The 18,833-nt window shown below is 43.8% G+C and overlaps 1 protein-coding gene across 1 annotated transcript in view; it reads right to left on the bottom strand.

Moving 5' to 3' along the window:
- The window catches only part of EYA4 (EYA transcriptional coactivator and phosphatase 4), a 3,122,134-nt gene that overhangs the window by 366,533 nt on the left and 2,736,768 nt on the right, over positions 1 to 18,833 (bottom strand). The gene's annotated exons all lie outside the window — the stretch shown is intronic.

Below are 18,833 nucleotides of genomic sequence, written 5' to 3'. Positions count from 1 at the left end.
TAGAGAGTGCAGAATCCTTTCCCCCTTGTTTTGTGGGTTAGGGAAAAAGGTGGGCAAATGTACGGATTGGTTGAGAGCCACACTGGACACCACTTTAGGCATGAAAGATGGGTTAGTCCTGAGTGAGACTCTGTCAGCATGGAAAATGATGAAGGGCGCTACAGCCATGAGTGCTTGGCGCACTGATACTCTTCTAGCTGAAGTGACGGTCAGAAGCAAGGCTGTTTTCCAAGACAGACATTTTAACACTGCTGAAGCTGCATGTTCAAAGGGGGGTAGGGTGAGCTTTTCCAACACAAAGTTAAGGTCCCAAGCTGGGGTAGGAGCTCTTCTGGGTGGCCTTAAGTTGTTAGCCCCTCTTAGGAACTGTTTGATGAAAGGGTGTGAGAAGAGAGGCTCTGTGCTGTAATGAGCAGAGATAGCAGAGGCATGAATTTTAATAAAAGAGAAGGATAGACCGCTGTGTAGTAGGTCTGCCAGGTAATCCAGGATGAGAGGTAGGGAGGGCTGTGCCCTTCTGGCTCCCTTAGCCTGGATCCAGGTGCAAAACCTTTTCCACTTGTCAGCATAGGATTTCCTAGTGCTGGGGCATCTGGCCTCATGCATAACATCTAGGACTTATTTGCTTAGGCTGGCAGCTTGAGGGGTGGTTAGGGAATAAGCCAGGCTGCCAGGTTGCGGGTCTGCAATTAGGGATGCATGAATTATCCATTCCCCTGGGTCAGGAGTGTTGGGATCTGTGGTACGTGCCATGGTGGCAGGGGTGAAAGTCTGTGCAGCAGTGGGTACCAGTGCTGGCATATCCAGTCTGGGGCAATCAGGATTGACCTCGGTTTTTCCTCCCTTATTTTGAACAGTACCCTTGATATGAGTGGTAGAAGGGGAAATGCATAGACCAAGAGGTTTACCCACTGGAAGGATAGAGCATCCACTTTCCAGGACTTGCTGTGAGGTTCCCTGGTGCAGAATTTTCTGAGCTGATGATTGGAGTGGGAGGCAAAGAGGTCAACCTTCGGGGTGCCCCATTTCTGGGTTACAAGGGTGAAGGTTCTGTGGTCTAGCTGCCACTCGTGTGGCTCTAGCAGGTTTTTGCTTAAGTTGTCTGCAGAGAGTTTAGAGAGCCTCGGAGGAATTGTGCTAGCAGGTGTTGCATGGCTGAGGCCGTGTGCCAAAGGGTCATGGTGAGCCTGCAGAGAGGATAAGAGTGCGTCCCTCCCTGCTTGTTGATATACCACATCACTGTGGTGTTGTCTGTTTTGATCAGTAGGCATCTAAAGGCTGTCAGTGTGTGCTGAACAGCTAATATCTCTTTTTGGTCGATGTGCTGATGTATTTGATTTGGGCTCCAATGGCCCTGAATGCACCTGCCATCCAGGTGTGCACCCCAGGCATAGTCTGATGCATCTGTGGTGAGGGTCTGGGCGGCGTGGGGTTGTGAGAAGGGAAGTCCCTTGTTGTGGTTGTAAGCTGCTGCCCACCAAAGAAAATCTTTCCTTAGACAAGGTATCATTGGTATGAGTGTTTCCATGTCTTGAGAATGTTGATACCAAAGGCTTTTTAGGTACCACTGTAGTTTCCTCATATAAAGTCTGGCATATGGAATGAGTAGGATGCAGAATGCCATGATCCCTTGAGCGTGCAGGATTTTCCTTACGGTTAACCGAGTTCTGGTGGCTAGGTGAGAGATGTAGCCTGTCAGGTAGGCTTGTTTTTCTGGAGTAACGAATGCCATCTGGGATGCTGTGTCTAGGCTTGCTCCCAGAAATACAATTTTTTGTGTGGGGACTAGTTTTTATTTCTTTTCGTTGACAGTATACCCCAGGGAGGTCAGTAGGTCCTTTACAAAAGTCAGATGCTGTAACAGCTTTTCCTGACTGTCTGCCTGAATCAGGCAATCGTCTAAGTATGAATAAATTTGAATATTTCTTTGTCTGCAAAAAGCAATGGCAGGAGCCAGGCATTTTGCGAAAACACTGGGAGCAGTGGATAAGCCAAAGGGAAGAGCAGAGAACTGAAAGTGCATAGATCCTGTGCTGAAACAAAGGTATTCCGTGCATGATTCCCTGATTGGGATGTGTAGGTAGGCCTCTTTTAGGTCTAGGGTGGCTAACCAAGCATCATTGGGAAGCATTGGTAGAAGTTGCTGGAGGGTGAGCATTCTGAATTTTGGTATCACCAGAAAGGTGTTTAGAATGGATAGATCGAGGATGATGTGCCATGTGCCCTCTTTTCTGGGTGCCAGAAAGAGTCTGGAGTAGAAACCTTGGCCTATCTGTTCTGCAGGAACATGCTGTATTGCCCTCATGGAGAGCAGGGAAAGGACTTGCTTTCTGGCTTCTGCTCACTGGTTTGGAGGAAGATCTGGGAACCCTTTTGGGGTTGGCAGAGTGTGGAAATTAAATTTGTATCCCTGGGACACTATGTTGAGGACCCATCAGTCATTGGTAATAGTGGCCCAGTTGCTTGCGTGGAAGGAAATTTTTCCTCCTAGGAGCACAAGCAGGTGGGCAGAGGTAAGGAGTGGAGGTGTAAAGTCTTTGTGAGTTCTTACCATAAGGGGGTGGCTTTGCACTCCCTGTTTTTGAAGAGGAGGAATCCATTGCTTAGATCTCTGCATCGGGGCTGCTGTCTGGGGGGTCTGCTTCCCCTGGGTCTGGACTGAGCTGGCTTGGAGGGAGCAGGAAAGGACCAGTCCTTGGAGGGGCAATGCCTACAGAACCTGAGAGGCTGGACCTGTAAGAAGTCTTTAACTGTCTGCATAGATTTAGCTTTTTCTTCCATCTTTTTTAAGACCTCTTCTGCCTTGGTGCCAAATATGTTGCCTTCGTTCAATGGTGCGTCCAATAATTTGGATTTGACATGGTCTGGCAATGTCTGTTCCTTAAGCCAAGCATGCCTTCTAAGGACAGAACCAGTGACTGCTGCCCTGCAAGATGCTTCTAGGGCATCAAAGCCACATTGCAAGGTGTTCTTAGTTACTTGACTTGTAGAATGCATTATCTCTTGTAATTCTTTATTTTCTGAACAAGCAGGAAAGGAAGATATTTTTTATTTGAGCAGTTCCATGGTATGTTGCTGATATTTCAGCATGTGGAACTGACAATTTAATGCTCTAATAGCAAGAGTAGCAGAGGTGTATACTTTTTTACCCCATCTGTCTAAAGTTCGGGAATCCTTATCTGAGGGGGTGGGATTCTTAGCTGAAGTTGCTTTAATTCCTTTAGGTCCTTGAGAGATGACCTCTGGGTCAGCAGTAGAATTTTTGAAAAGAAATTTGTGAGAGTCAAATACCTGTCAGGTTTCCTGGGAGCAGGAGGAAGGGTGTCAGGAGTCAAACTTGATTCCATAAAAACATCATCCACAACATCCAGGAGAGGTGGAATGGCCAAAGGTCTGTGCTGTGATAAATCTAAGAATTCGGAAACGAAAACTCAGGTAGCAGCCGACTGGCACACGTGCAAACTGCTTCTGCTTTGGGCTCCTTGGCAAGAAAGACTGATGTAATAGCGTCGGCTGCCTGATTTTATACCACTGATGACCTGACGTCAGTCCTGGAGTGACAGCAACCGATGCAGAAATACTAAGCCTCTGGTATTCGGGCCACCTGAGGGATAACCCTGGCATGATAACCCAAATGTGATGACTGCAACATTGAAACACGAAGAACATCTTTAGATCACATTCAGCTGATAGTTCAAAAGGAGACTGAACAATGTCTTGTAACACTAAGTTCATATGCTAAGGTGGAGTAGGATCTTTGTAAGGTGGTTTTAGCAAAAATGTTCCTTTCAAGAAGGCTTTGCAAAGTTTATGAGAAGCCAGGGAGGAGTCTTTAAAAACATTATGGAAATAAGAAATAGCTGCTACCTAAACTTTGATGGTAGAATGGGAAGCACCTGCCTTGAAAAGTGTAGTTAAAAATTCTAGGATTTTATCAATGGGCACTGAAAAGGAATCAATATTGTTGTCAAGATCCCAAAAGGTAAACCTCTTCAATTTACTAGCATAGAGTTTATAAGTAGCTGACTTATGAGAGGCTGAGGGTATCTCACGTACTGGGGAGGAGAGACAAGGATGTCTGTCTATTAAAGGAACTTGAGAATCCAAGATGTCAGCTTGAGGTTTACAATGTTCAGATGGATTAATCTCTCTGGGTGAGATAAAAGGTCTGGAACTGGGTCCAGAATCCAAGGTTGTTACATCAGATAAGGCCAAAGACAGGGAAACCATATTTGTCAAGGCCAATACAGTGCAATGAAGATTACTTCGCTCTTCAACCTGATTGCTTTCTGTAGAAATTTTGGTATTACAGGAATTGGGGGAAAGGCATACAGTAGTCCAGGGAGGGGGGCTAAACGTGGAGAACGCATCTCTTGGTGATGTCCCTGGAAGGGGGATCAGGGCAAACTAGTTGCTGCACTTGTTGTTTAGGGAAGAGGCAAACAAGTCGCAGCAAGGCTGGCCCCATTGAAGGAAAATCCTTTCTGTCACTTTTGGACTGAAAGACCACTCGTGAGGCAGGACACTTGCTTAGTTTGCTATCACACTGGAACTCCTCAGAATGTGCATTGCTATTAGAAAGTAGTCAGAAGAGATCACCCACTGCCACACTCGGTGAGCTTCTCGACAAAGGGGATAACATTTGGTTCCTCCCTGCTTGTTGATGTACCAAACTACTGACATAGTGTCTGTTTGAGTTGCAATTGTTCTTGAAGGAAGAGTAGTCTGAAAGGCTTGCAATGCTAAAAGTACTGCCCTTAGCTCCAGTACACTGATATGCAAGTTGGTCTCTTTGAGGGACAAAGTGCCTTGGACAGTCCTGCCCAGATAATCCCCCCACCACTCCATTTAGGAGGAATCCCATGACCATTATGATTTGGGGTTGTGATGGCCTAGGAGAATCTCTTCCACCAAAGGCATCCACCAAGCTAGATTCTTTTTGCAATGATTGGTGATCAAAAGCAGGTCCGACATGGGATGGTGTAACATTGACCATTGGGATGCAAGTAACTATCGTAGTATCATCAAGTGGAATCCTGCTAAGGGAACGCTGCAGCCAAGGAGCCCAGTGCTTGAAGGACTAGGCAGGCAGTTACTTTTCTGTTGCTGATTATTTTCTGTACCTGAACTCTAATTTTCTGCAGTCTCACAGAGGTAAGAGAAGCTATGGAAGTCTGAGTATTTAGAAGGGCTCCTATGAACTCTAAATTCTGAGTTGGGGTTAATTTTGATTTTCCTAATTTACAGTTATTCCTAGGTAAGAGCAAACGTGGAGTACATGGTCTCTTGATTCTATCAATTGATGCCTGGTCAGGGCAGTAATGAGCCAATCGTCTAGATATGGAAATACTCGGAATCCCTGCAGTCTCGGGTGAGCTGCTACTGCTGCCATACACTTGGTCAACACTCTGGGGGCTGAGGTGAGATGAAAGGGTGGAACTCTGAATTGAAAGTAATTGACTTCCAGCTGGAAGCAGAGGAATCTTCTGGATCGTTTGTCCATCTTTATATGGTAATACGCATCCTGAAGATCTACTGAGCACATCAATCATCTTTTTCCAAAAACGGAAGAATGGACTGTGCCCTGACCATCCAGAATTTGGTCTGGTCAACTGATTTATTCATTACACTTAGATCAAAAATTGGTCTCCAGTCCTCTGTCTTCTTTGGCACTAAAAAGAACCTTGAGTAATTTCATGACTCTATCTGGCCTGGTGGGACTTATTGGATGACTCTCTTATCTAGCAGTTTTTGAATTTCTAGAATTACTTATTCCCTCTGACTGGGTGGAATGATGGGGATTTTCTTGCATATGGAAAGAGGATGGGAAAAGGGAATTGTATAACCTCTGGATATAATCCTCTGCACCCAACCATCCAATGTTATTTGTAGCCAGGCATTTTAGTGTAGGGATAAGTGTTCCCTGACTGCCTCCAGAGGAAGACAATTGGGTCTCCTTTCAGGAGCACTGGTAGGGTTTAACAGAGAAGAATCTCTGAAGCCCTGATTTTGTGGGCCACTTTTGTGGGAGGCTGGCACAATGGTTAAGGTATTTACCTTAGAGACGCAATGTGCAGGGTTTGATTCTCACATGTGGTTATTGGCTAGGCTTAAAATGGCCCACAAGGACGGTTAGCCTAGTGCATCTATGAACCTATGCCATGGGGATGGTGTCTTCCACTGAAGTTCCCCCCTTTGCTCCTGGGGGAACTACTTCCACGTGTGTCCTGAAAAGGCCCATGGGACTTTTTGAACTACATTTTTCCAATGCTTCTCTGATTTCTAGAGAATGTTCACTGAGGAGTGGAAAAACATATGCCCACCACAGAAAGGGTCTTTCCATGTTTCTGACACCTGGATAAAGTTTCTTTAACCTTTGGGCCAAACAGGGACAATCCATCAAAGGAGGCATTGACGAATAAAGATTTAAATGGTTCTGCAAAGTCACATAGGTGTCTCCATGTGTCTCCTAACAGCAATGCCTGAACCCACTGCTCTAGTGGTCCCTTTGGCTGCATGAGTGATGAGTCTCATGGACAAATTGGACACAGACTACAGGGTAGCCAACTGGGAATCCACCTTCTTTTGGACGGCCTCAGAAACGCTTCCTGCAAAGGTATCTGAAAACTCCTTGACCAGATCCCTCTGAACTCTGGGAAGTGTACCAAGTAATTCAGGGACCTTAAAGCAAAGGCTGATGAAGTACAGACCTGCTTCCCAAATCTATCCATCGCCCAGGACTCTCTGTTGGGTGGATGGTTAGAGGAACTCTCCTTGGCCAGTTCCTTTTCTGTGGCTGCCACCACAACCATGGCATCAATAGCTAACCACTTGGCCCAAAACTGTTTGTCTTCAGGGGTGGACAGAATTTTGTCAGGGTAAAAGCAAACATGGAGTACATGGTCTCTTGATTCTATCAATTGATGCCTGGTCAGGGCAGTAATGAGCCAGTCGTCTAGCTATGGAAACGCTCAGAATCCCTGCAGTCTCAGGTGAGCTGCTACTGCTGCCATACACTTGGTAAACACTCTGGGTCTGTAGTGAGATGAAAGGGCAGAACACTGAACTGAAAGTAATTGACTTCCAGCTGGAAGCAAAGGAATCTTCTGGATCATTTGTCCATCTTTATATGGTAATATGCATCCTAAATCTCTATTGAGCACATCCAATCATCTTTTTTCCAAACACGGAAGAATGGACTGTACCCTGACCATCCAGAATTTGGTCTGGTCAACTGATTTGTTCAGTACACTTAGATCAAAAATTGGTCTCCAGTCCTCTGTCTTCTTTGGCACTAAAAAGAACCTTGAGTAATTTCATGACTCTCTCTGGCCTGGTGGGACTTCTTGGATGACTCTTTTATCTAGCTGTTTTTGGATTTCTAGAATTGCTTATTCCCTCTGACTGGGTGGAATATTGGGGATTTTCTTGCATACAGCAAGAGGACGAGAAAAGGGAATTGTATAACCTCTGGATATAATACTCTGCACCCAAGCATCCAATGTTATTTGTAGCCAGGCATTTTAGTGCAGGGATAAGTGTCCCCTGACTGCCTCCAGAGGAAGACAATTGGACCTCCTTTCAGGAGCGCTGGTAGGGTTTAACAGAGAAAGAATCTCTGAAGCCCTGATTTTGTGGGCCACCTCTGCCACGGGGATGGTGTTTTCCATTGAAGTTTCCCCCTCTGTTCCTGGGGGAACTACTTCCACGTGTGTCCTGAAAAGGCCCATGGGACTTTTAGGACTACATTTTTTCAATGCTTCTCTGATTTCTAGAGAATGGTCATTGAGAAGTGGAAAAACATATGCCCACCACAGAGAGGGTCTTTCCATGTTTCTGACACCTGGATAAAGTTTCTTTAACCTTTGGGCCAAACAGGGACAATCCGTCAAAGGATGCATTGATGAATAAAGATTTAGATGGCTCTGCAAAGTCACATAGGTGTCTCCATGTGTGTCTCCTAATATCAATGCCTGAACCCACTGCTCTAGTGGCCCCTTTGGCTGCATGAGCGATGAGTCCTATGGACAAATTGGACACAGACTACAGGGTAGCCAACTGAGAAGCCACCTTCTCTTGAACAGCCTCAGAAACGCTTCCTGCAAAGGTATCTGATAACTCCTCGACCAGATCCCTCTGAACTCTGGTGAAGTGAGACAAGTAATTAAAAGATCTTAAAGCAAGGGCTGATGAAGCACAGACCTGCTTCCCAAATCTATCCATTGCCCAATACTCTCTGTTGGGTGGATGGATAGAGGAACTTTCTTTGGCCAATTCCTTTTCTGTGGCTCACCACGACCATGGCATCAACAGCTAACCACTTGGCCCAGAACTGTTTGTCTTCAGGGGTGGACATAATTTTGTCAGGTCTCCTGGGGATAGGTTCTATGGTATCAGGGGCCTTCCATCCCCACTGAGAGAGCAACTGAATGAGCTCATCAGCAGGCACAGTCACCCAAGAGGTAGATGGTCGAGTGTCAAAAGTCTGCAGGTACACTGACTCCTCTGGAGAAGTATTTTGGGACTTCCAGTCAGCCCTCTGCTTTAATATTTCCAGGATGTCTCCAAAGGAGACACCATCAGGGGGTGACCTTGGGGATCCCTCTCCCTTATCAAAGTCTGTGTCTTCAGTGATTGATTCCTCTGGGGAATCCAAGTGCTTCCTCTTGAATTTTTTCTTCTCAGGAACCTCCTCAGTGGGATGATCTGGGCTAGGTGTCAGAAGAAGAGGGAATTCCCATCTGGGAATCCTGCGGTTTTGGCACCCGCTGACCCAATAGAGGTATTAGCTGAATATCTGGGTGTAAGGAAAGCAAGGGTATCTGCTCCAAAGTATAAGATGCTGACTGGCTAACTGCTGCAGTCAAGGCCCTCTTCATAGCCTTGAAAGCTGACCCACCTAAACAGGGAAGGGAGTCTGTAACCGAGAAAGACTGACTCTGAACCGTGGTCACTCCCTGCTCTGAGGAGACACCTCCTGAGGCTAAACATGGAGCCAAACTGATCTGTGCCAAGGCTCCAAGGCACAGAGAAGGCTCCAAAAACATAGCAGCTGACTCTAGCTCCTTGTAGCCAACTGGACAGATGTGGCTCCAGGAGGTTCCCAGTTCAGACTGAACCGAAGAGCTCAGAGTAGGAATCAGGTATGAAGACAAGGACATCTTTGGCTCTGACACAGTCAGCGCTGGGAGACTTGGAGCCAAGGGCTCTAAAACTTCAGCTGAAGTTAGAGGAAGATGTGTCGGAAGGTTAAAGGAAATTTCAGATCCTAAGCCCATGGGGCTGGAGCCACAGTGGAACTTGTCAATCCTCTCGCCCAGAGTATCTTACTCACCGGTCTCTCCACATCCTCTTCAGTTAAGCTTTTGGTGGAATGCAGAGAAAGAATAGAAGGTGATTTCAGCCTTTCCAGAAAGGGCAAAGGCAGCCTATCTGGAAAGGGGTCAAATGAGGATAAGTATGTAGTTCTAGGCAGTGTCAACATGGAACACTCCCCAGATAGCTTACTTAGTGTCAAAATGCTCAGTGCCAAGGAAAGAGTCTGCACAGATAATTGTGATGCCAATGGGTCAAGCTGGGTCTTGCCAGAAACCTCTGGTGTCAAAGACTTCCTCTTATCCAGTATGTTTGGTTCCATGGAAATGGTAGGAAAGTACAGTTGTGTACACTTACCATAAATGTAGATGTTCGAGTGTATTCACTGTTGCAGTCATTACATTTGGGTAATCTGCTGGCAGGCTGCCCTCAGTCGGCCTGAATAACAAAGTCTTGGGTCCTGCGTCAGTTGCTGTCTCCTCTTCCATGACGTCAGGTAGTCAGAGGTATAAAACATGCAGCCGACGCCATTTTATTCAGTTTTTCTTGCCCCAGATGTCAGGTGCCCCCCAAATGGGGAGCAAAAAAAAAAAAAAATATATATATATATATATATATATATATATATAAAACTAAACAGCAATATATAAAAATGTACTTTTAGCAACATAAACCTCACCTTCATCTAAAAGCAAATACACCACAAAGGCTTTAGAGTATAGTGAAGGAAAGAGAAGTTATAGAAAAGGGGGATGGCGGGTGGGTAACCCGGACTGCAACAGTGAATACACTCGAACATCTACATTTATGGTAAGTGTACACAACTGTACTATGTTCTTCGTGTTTCACTGTTGCAGTCATTACATTTGGATAGAATCCCAAAGCTATGGATGGGAGGATGGAACTACATAGTATTAGGAGCGGCTATAAGGCCCCGCAGAACTGCATTGGCAACGCCTGCCTTGGAATTAGAAAAGAGAGGCAAATGATAATGCTTTGTGAAGGTATGAATAGAGCTCCAAGTAGCAGCTTCTAGAATGTCTTTGGTTGGAACTCCTCTGAGAAAGGCTGCTGAAGTAGAGGCAGCTCTGGTGGAATGTGACCTGATTCCCTTGGGTACAGGTTTACCATGATGCAAGTAGCAGAAACAAATGCAGTGGCTTATCCACTTAGAAATAGTCTGCTTTGATATAGCCTTCCCCTCTGATCCTGATGCAAATGCCACCAGTAGTTGCTGAGACTTTCTTAGAGATTTGGTCCTATTTAACTATAATCTTAGTTGTCTGTGTACATCCAATGAATGCAGAATCTGCTCCCCCTTGTTCTGCGGATTTGGGTAAAATGTTGGCAGATGAATAGTTTGGTTAAGAGCCACACTAGATACCACCTTTGGCATAAAGGGAGGATTGGTCCTGAGGGACACCCTGTCCAGGTGAAATGTAATAAAAGGCTCCACAGCCATGAAAGCCTGTAGTTCTGAAACCCTTCTTGCTGAAGTGACTGCCAAAAGGAAAGCTGTTTTCCAAGATAAAAAACTTTATATCCACAGTAGCTGCTGGTTCAAAAGGAGGCAGGGTGAGTTTTTCCAGCACAAAATTAAGTTCCCATGCAGGAGTTGGTGATCTTCTGGGAGGCCTTAAATTTTTGGCCCCTGTAAGATACTGCTTTAGCAGAGGATGAGAGAAGATAGGAGGCTCTGTGTTGTAGTGAGCTGAAATGGCCGAGGCATGGATTTTTATTGAAGAGAAGGATAGGCCCTTGTCAATGATATTAGTCAAGTATTGTAAAATCTGAGGGATATTTGGTTTTGCTGAGTCCGTTCCTTGTGCTTGTTCCAAGCACAGAATCTCTTCCATTTATCAATATAAGATTTTCTAGTGCTAGGCCTTCTGACTTCCAAAATGACATCCATAACAGATTTACTGAGAGGTGTTGTTTGAATAATTCCATGATCAGCCATGCTGCCAGGTTCAGAGTTTGGAGCTGAGTGCGCAGAATTTGATTGTTCTGCTGAGACAGTAGATGAGGCATTTGAGGCAAGTACCAAGGAGGGAGTTGAGACATATTCCTTAGAATTGGGTACCAGTGCTGGCTAGGCTAGTCCGGAGCAATTAGGATCATTTTTGTTTTTTCCTGTCAGGCCTTTAGTAAAACCCTGGGAAGAAGAGGCAGAGGAGGAAAGGCGTAGACTGATAGGTTTTTCCAACTGAAGGATAGGGCATCCACTTTCCATGCTTGTCTGTGATAAGTCCTTGTGCAGAATTTGTCCAGTTGATAATTTTGAGGAGAGGCAAACAGATCTATGTCTGGGCTCCCCCATTTCTATGTTACCATGCTGAAGATTTGTGGATCCAGTTTCCACTCGTGTGGGTCCATAAGATTTCTGCTTAGATCGTCTGCCAGAGTATTTTGTTTTCCTGGCAGGAATTGAGCTTGAAGATGTACTTGGTAAGTCAAGGCTGTGTTCTACAATGCCATGGCTAGTCTGCAAAGGGAGTAGGAATGTGTACCCCCCTGCTTGTTTATGTACCACATAACCATGGTGCTGTCCGTCTTTATCAGTAGTTGTCCTGGATGAAGTAAGTCCTTGAAGGCTGTCACGGCATTCTGAACAGCTAGCATCTCTTTCTGGTTGATATGTAGATGCATTTGGTTTGGGTTCCATATGCCCTGAATGCATCTCCCTGCTAGGTGGGCCCCCCACACATAGTCTGATGCGTCTGTACTTAGGGTTTGGGTGGCAGGGGATAAAGTGAATGACAGTCCCTTGTTTTGGTGACATGTCTCTGCCCACCAAAGAAACTCCTGTTATAGGCAGGGAATGAGTGGAATCTTTGTTTCCAAACTGTGACAATGTTGACTCCATAAGCTTTTTAGGTACCATTGGAGTTTCCTCATATGCAGTCTTGCATATGGAATTAGTAGGATGCAGAATGCCATGAACCCCAAAGCCTGCAGAATTTTTCTTGCAGATAACTGGGTTTTTGTTGCCATCTGTTTGAAGTATATAGTCAGTTGCCTTTGTTTGTCTGGCGTAAGGTAAGCCATCTGGGCAGTTGTATTCAAGCTTGCACCCAGGAATGTAATTTTTTGAGAGGGTACCAGTTGTGATTTCTTTTCATTTATTGTGTAACCTAAGCATGTTAGAAGCCTTTTTACAAACGCCCGATGTTGAAGAAGAATGTCCTTGTTTACTGCTTGAATGAAACAGTCATCCAAGTAAGGATAGATTTGTATGGTTCTTTGTCTGCAAAATGCAATTACGGGTGCCAGGCACTTTGCAAAGACCCTGGGTGCAGTAGATAAGCCAAAGGGCAGTGCAGAGTATTGGTAATGAATAAAACCTGCCTTGAAGCGGAGGTATCTTCTGCATGATTCCCTTACTGGGATAAGCAGGTATGCCTCTTTTAAGTCTAGAGTCACTAACCAATCGTTCTTGCCCAGCATGGGCAGTAACTGTTGTAAAGTCAGCATTTTGAATTTTGGAATGCCCAGGAATGTGTTCAAAATCGATATGTCCAGTATTGGACACTAGGCATCGTCTTTTCTGGGTACCAGGAACAGTCTTGAATAAAAACCTTGTCCTTTTTCCTGTTCTGGTACTGGTTGAATAGCCCCCATATCCATGAGGGCCGTAACTTGTTTCTGAGCCTCTGCCCATTGATTTTGTGGCAGATCTGGCCAACCGTTTGGAATTGGCAAAGTATGGAAATGAAATCTGTACCCCTAGGATACTATGTTTAATACCCACTTGTCCTGGGTAATTAACTGCCAATTTTGAGAATTAAGTGCTAATTTTCCCCCCAAGGAGGCTGCCAAAAGATAAGTGCTTGGTGATGTTAGAGGGAAGTCATTGAGACTGCTTACTGTAGGGTTGTGCTTTGTTTCCTCCAGATTTGGAGGTAGAGGCACTCCATTGCTTTGACCTGTATGCAGGGACGTCGGGAGGCATACGCACTGTACTGAATTCAGTACAACTTATTTAGAAGGGGGGTAGCTTTTTAAATGTTCACATTTTCGCGCTTTACAGCACGATGATGTCAGCTCATCAGAGCAGCCAGTCGGAATGGAGCTCACCGCGCGCATGTATTTCCGGCCGCCGGTTCAAATGCATTTCGAGCGGGAGGATGTACATGTTATGTTGGTCGAGCGGGAGGATGTTGGTCTCACTTCAAGGACTGTTGGTCGAGCGGGAGGATGTTGGTCTCACTTCAAGGACTGTTGGTCGAGCGGAGGATGTTGGTCTCACTTCAAGTACGTTCTGTAGAAGGGTCTTGCAACCGAGGGTTGGTGAGTAATACTGTGTGTGTGTGTGTGTGTGTGTGTGTGTAAATGCCCCAGGTGGGATGGGATGTACTGGTAATTACTCATGGTGGTGTGGTAGGGAATACCTCAGGCTTGAACCCTGTACCTTGTAAGCAGGTGTTAAAGACCTGAATTCCCTACCCACCACCATTTGTAAAAAAATTGCAGATTTTTGCCTCATATTTGATCATCTGATCTATTCCTCATATCTGTGGTGTTTAAATGTTGCAATGCTTGAAATTTGATGGTGTAGTGGTAGCAACGTAGCATTGATGCCTCACAGCTGTAGGTTCTTGGGTTTGGTTCTTGGCTGGGGTGCCTTCTTTGTGGGGGTGGGGGGTCTGTATCTTCTCCCTGTGTTTGTGTGGGTTTGCTTTTGTGTCCTCCCATGTTACAAAGACATGTCTGCATTATTTTTTCCTGGGCCTCTGCTGAGAATTGTTTTTTTTTTTGTTCCAAGTCAGACTGTCCTGATTTAACAAATTGACAGGCATTTAAATTTCAGACTTCAGGTTTCTGAATGTTTACTTCCTTACATATTTGGTGCAGTGGCAGTATTGTTGCCTCACAGCTATAGGTTTTCTGGTTTGATTCTTGGCTGGGGTGCCTTCTGTGTGGAGTCTGCATCTTATCCCTGTGTTTGTGACATAGTAAAACAACTTTTATTCTAGTAATAAATATATAGTAACACAACCTTTTATAGCAATTTTTTAAGTTTATAACTATTTGAAATCTGTCCTTATTTTTGGGACTGTAATACCCTGTTATTGGCTTTGTCCAGGTTTTTTGTGCTAAGGTTGACAGCTATGGCAAGAACTGAATTCACTGAATATGTTTGAGGGCTGTATTCCCTCATTACTGGGTTTGTCCAGGTGTTTTGTGCTAAGAGGTTGACAGCTATGGTGAGAACTGAATTCATTAAATGATAGCCATTTAAGTTTCAGTCTTCCTCTCTTTCACAAAGCAGGTGATTTGGCATAGTGGTATGTTGTTCTGACTATTTTGCACAGTGACCTTGGCAGCAAAATGTATGATGGTGACACAGCATTTTATTCTAGCAGCTTTCCAAGATTATACAAGCAATGTTTAATGTGTTCCTGTTTTTTGCCCTTTTGACCCACCCCAATAAATTTGGCTTTTTCCAGACTTCTTGTGCTGCGAAGTTGAGATGTAGTTGAGTATTGTGTAGATTTTACAAGGAGCTGAGAGCTGCAGGGGAAGAGAAGTTTAGTGCTGATTATGCTAAGTCGGCTCACATTGCTAGTAGCAAAAAATGTTGTGTACTTGCTTTTAATGCAGAAGGTTGTTGGTTCTACTCCCATAAGGGGTGAATGCTGCTGTACTGAAAGTTAAGACACTAACTATATGAGCCTGTTATCAGTTTGCCATCCATTTCCTATTGCAATATTACTAGCTTATTATTAATGTACTTTAGGCAATTTATTCCTCAGGGGCATCAGACACTTTATTTTTCGGTGAAGTCATGAAATATAAAGGTGATTGCTAGCAACAACCTCTTCATTAGTTAGATTTATTTAACGTGGAATTATTTAGATGACTTTTTTACTACTTCAGAGATTGTGCATATTATTTACTGATAATGGTGGACTGTAGAAGTTTGACTAGACTTTTATGATGGAAATGTTCTGAATTGGGCAGTTTTGTTTCATTGTTTACTGGAAAAATGTTCAAAGCAATAGGAAGGTGTATCAAAGAGCACATGTATGTTTCATATGCAAGGGGCCTATGATTTAAAAGCAGCCCAGAATTAATTTTTATCTGCCACGGGTAAAATGTATTTTTCTTTGAATGTGGGTTTTAATGTTTCAATGAATGTGAGTTTCAAGGGCAGAGAAGTTTTAATGCCAAGTTTGTTTAGCAGATGTCTTAGTGTTTGTGCTGTAAAATGCAAAATAAAACTTTCAAATGAAGTTCAAATCATCATAGAAGTAAATCAGTATGCACATTAGTGTTTATGGTAAATGGAGTGAAATAGCAAAGTAATGGATCATTGGAATGGCTGCAGGGGGAGGCTCCATTCGACCATGGTTTTGTGAGGGGGAAGGGCGGCAAACTTAGACAGCCCCAGCTGAACTATATCTCCCAACTGTCCAGATTTTCAAAGAATGAATAGATTTTTTGCTTCTTATTTTGGTTTGTTCCTCAGTTTGTGGTTTTCTGGCAAATGATTTAGGAATTAAGTCACTAAATGACACTAGTTTCAGACTTTATAACCTTCAGAAAAATGCATGCTAAAATAAGACCTGTTCTATCAACTGTCCCAGTTTATACAATAGCAATTTTAGTACTGTTTATATGTTCCCTCAATATATTTGGCCTTGTCCAGATTTATTGCATTAACAGGTTGAGAGGTACATGCAAATAAATTGCTTTATAGCATTAGGCATAGCCAAACTTCAACTGTCCCTGATTTTGGCTCAAAATGTTGCTCTTCCCCTAATGATCCCTCCACAAAATAGCAATTTTGGAAGAAAACATAGAGGGTTTACTTTACTTTTATAAATAACTGTAATGATCAGAGTTATACATTACTTTTATTTCAGAAATGCATGTAGATTCTCTAATTTTGTCAGCTGCTCTAAGTTAACTGTGCTCATATTAAAATGGTGTCCCTCCTTTGACAGGTTCCCAGCTGCATTGTCTGGCAATTTTATATTTTTGCATCACATTTTTGGTCCGTTTTTCATAAAATTGCAGTTTTCTGGCAAATTAGTGGCAAATTGTTAAAGACTGAAGTTAGAAAATAATGCAGACATTTCAGTTTCAGATTTCATACCTTTCAGAAAATTCGTACTGATGCAAGACCTACTACTATTCTATTATCTTTCTAAGTTTATAAGAGCAATATTTAAAAAAAGTGTCCTTATTTTTGGGCCTTTGCCTCAGTTTTATTTATGAGTTTGTTGCTGTAAGAGGTTGAGAGGTTGTGTGTGGTAGGTAGTATACTTCTCAACTGTCCACATTTTGCAGAATGTCCAGATTTTTGCCCCATATTTTTTGTCTGTTCCTCATAAATTTTGTGATTTTCTAGAAAATCATTGAAGGCTGAAGTTGCTAAATAATGACAGACATTTGAGCTTCAGACTTCATGTCCTTTGGAAAAATTCATACTAGCACAAATCATGTTATTCTAGCAACTTTCTAAGTTCACGAGAACATTATTTAATATCTGTCCCTGTTTATTTTAGGCTTTGTCCATATTTCTTGCACTAAGAGGGTAGGTAGGGGTGTGTGTGTGTGAATGAAACATCCTAGTTAGTGGTAGCAGGTGGTTAGTAATTTACTCAAGCTCAAAACTTGTACCTTAGTTACAGAAAACAAAAGCATAAAGTCTCTACCCCAACTACCATGCTGCATTTTTCAAAGAACTGACATTTCAGGTTAATTTTCAATTCAAGGAACCGAGTTTGAGTGAATTTATATTATATTACTGAAGAGGCATTACAGCGAATGCCTCTTCATCGACACTAAAAGAGCGAACCGTGAATTACGAGAATGGCCGTAGCTTGGCTGGGGAGGGGGGTAGCAGTTTGAGAGCTGTCAGTACAAATTTGAAAATCCTAGCTACACCCCTGCCTGTAAGAACCCTGTGATTGGTATCTAGAGCCTTTTGAGTGCCTGGATTTGCCTTGAGAGTCCCTGTTGGACACAGGAAAGGACCAATTTTTAGTAGGCCAGTGCCTACTGAATCTGGGTGCCTGCCTTTGTAAGAAATCTTTTACAGTTTGCATAGATTTAGCTTTGTCTTCCATTTTCTTTAAAACCTCTTCTGCCTTATTACCAAACAGAGCATCATGCTGTAAAGGGGCATCCAACAATTTAGCTTTAACATGATCAGGCAGATTTTGCTCCTTGAGCCAGGCATGCCTTCTAATCACAGATCCAGTAACTGCGGCCCTGCAAGTGGCCTCCAAGGAATCAAAACCACATTGCAAAGTATGCTTTCCAACCTGTTCTGCTGCATGCAATAATTCCTGTAATTCTTTATTTTCCACAAAATCAGAAATCAACATCATTTTCTGTTTCATTAGGCCCATAACATGCTGTTGACATTTAAGCATATGAAACTGGCAGTTTAAGGCCCTAATTGCCAAGGTTGCAGACGTATAAACCTTCTTTCCCCATCTATCCAGCACCCTGGAATCACTATCAGAGGGGGTAGGATTTTTGGCTGTAGAGGCCTTTACACCTTTGGGACCCTGAGAGATAGTTTCAGGATCAGCAGCAGGATTTTTGAATAGAAATTTGTGGGAGTCAGGAACCCTGTAATATCTGTCTGGCTTACTAGGAGCCGGAGGTAGGGAATCAGGAGTCATGCTTGATTCTGAAAACACATAATCAATAATGTCTAATACAGGAAGTATAGCCAAAGGCCTATGCTGAGGAAGAAGAAGGAAATCCCTAAGCCTCTTTTTTGATTCAGAGAAATCCTGACTCTCCCAATGAAAATGTTCCCTTAAAGTATGCAAGGTTTCTCCAAAAAAATAATCCTCAGGAGATGCAGATGGGATGGATTCTTCTGCATCTGAATCCTCATAGGGTGGTATAGAAAATTCCTGATCAGAAGAAATAGAAACCTGATCTGAAGATACATAATCAGTGTCTTGCCTAGGCCTCTTAGCGGGGGTGGGGTGGGGTGGGGTGGGAACCCCTGATTAAGGTAATTAAGTCCTCAGCCATTTTGATCATCTGTTTTCCAGGCATACGGGCCTGAGCACGTGGCTCATGCGTCAGTTTTTTAGACTTAGAAGTTGTTTTTGTTTTTGAAGCTTGCGGCGGTTTTATATAAAAATGTTGAGGCCTGAAAACACCCTCAGAAGCCAGTGCCTGCTCAGTGGCTCTGGACGCATCCGAAGGAGAGACATCAGTGGGTTCAATACTCTGAGAATCTCGCGGCATATCGGACTCCACATGGGTCTCGGTAGAGGCCTGCAACTCAAAATAGCGGGTATCAGGGGCTGCAAAGCGCCTCACTGAATATCGGTGAACCAGCGACTGGCTTAGGAGAAGCTTCGCCGTCGGTTTTGGACCTCGAGAGTCTGTCTTATTTTCTTTTCGTTTTTTGTGTACTCCGGTAGTCGGATTGCTATCCAACAACATTTCAGGGTAATTAAATCTGGATCCAAAATATTTTGAAGCAAAAATATACAGACGCTTAATAGTGCGTTGGTTAAATCTAGCACAAAACCGAC

The sequence above is a fragment of the Protopterus annectens genome, chromosome 1.part1 (genome assembly GCF_019279795.1).
Source record: "Protopterus annectens isolate FY-2018-M chromosome 1.part1, PAN1.0, whole genome shotgun sequence".
Taxonomy (NCBI): Eukaryota; Metazoa; Chordata; order Ceratodontiformes; family Protopteridae; genus Protopterus; species Protopterus annectens.
This window is presented reverse-complemented; position numbering and strand designations above follow the sequence as displayed.